This window comes from Lithobates pipiens, unplaced genomic scaffold (genome assembly GCF_037356315.1).
Source record: "Lithobates pipiens isolate NorthernLeopardFrog02 unplaced genomic scaffold, aLitPip1_a1.2 Scaffold_8, whole genome shotgun sequence".
NCBI lineage: Eukaryota > Metazoa > Chordata > Amphibia > Anura > Ranidae > Lithobates > Lithobates pipiens.
This window is the reverse complement of record NW_027507903.1, coordinates 154,077,400-154,078,616: the sequence shown is the minus strand read 5'-3', so window position 1 is coordinate 154,078,616 and position 1,217 is coordinate 154,077,400. Positions and strand designations below refer to the sequence as shown.

The window sequence follows — 1,217 nt, the reverse complement described above, 5'->3', positions numbered from 1 at the left end:
ATATTGACAGGAAGATATTGGGGTGAAGGAACCATTCTCCCAGGAACAACTGCTGGCGACTCAAATAGTCCACCTGCCAATTTTCTATTCCTAGAATGAAGACTGCCAATAGGCAAAGTACATTGTTTTCTGCTCAAAATAGGATGTTTTTCACCTTTCTCTGGGCCGCACAACTTCTTGTGACCCCTTGGTGATTAATATAGGCCATTACTGTGGCATTGTCCTGGAAGGACAATACCCTAAACTGAACGTTCAGGCCCTCAGGACCAAGTGCTCTGCCTGAATTTCTAAAATGTTAATGGGCAAGGCCATTTCTGATCTGGGCCACTGATCTTGGAAGTTGCCTCTTCCAAGACTGTTCCCCAACCTAAACAAAAAAGGTTGGCATATGTTGTTACCTCTTCCCAGGTAACTGAAGGAAGGATTTTCCCCTTAGTAGATTTTTGGATATTAACCATAAAATGAGGCTCTGGCACACCTAGCCTACAGCACCTGGTATTTCCAGGTGGTCTCTCATCCAGGTACTAACCAGGCCCGACCCTGCTTAGCCTCCAAGATCAGACAAGATTGGGCACTATCAGGGTGATGTGGCCGTAGGCTTTGGAGTCAGAGTCAGACACATTGGGAATGTAGAGCTTGAACCTTTGTTCCAAGCTGATAAGATACTGTTTTGCAGCAGTCTCGAATGAAACTGAACATAAGGAACGGCCTCGAATGAAGCCACCATCTTTCCCAACAACCTCATTTAAAGTTGAATAGAAGAAATTTATCTTGCTTAGACGACCTAAATCAGTTCCTCTATGGCGCTGATCTTTGCCTGGGGTAAGAATACCCTTTTCTGGTTGTACTTATGATCAGACCCAAGTATTTTAACCTTCTTCGTGGTTTTAAAGAAGATTTCTCCTAGATTGAGAATCCGACCTAGATATTCCAGGTAGTTGAATGTGGTGACCATACATTGGTCTAAGCGTGCTACCGACTGGTCTATCAAGAACAGATCGACTAGGTAAACCATAATCGTTATACTTTGGGCCCTTAATCTGGATAGAAGAGGGGCCAGAACCTTTGTAAACACTCAAAGTACAATAGCTGGACTGGAAAGCAGAGCTACACACTGAAAATTACGATTTTCCACCTTGAAAAGTAGATATTACTAGTGAGCGAGGAAAAGGCAATATGAAGGTATGCATCTTTGATGTCGATTGATGCCAGAAATT

General features: G+C 43.3%; 1 pseudogene; it reads right to left on the bottom strand.

Annotated features, from left to right (window-relative positions):
• Nucleotides 1–480: 480 nt before the first annotated feature.
• Nucleotides 481–599, bottom strand: LOC143964549 (5S ribosomal RNA; annotated as a pseudogene).
• Nucleotides 600–1,217: the final 618 nt, after the last annotated feature.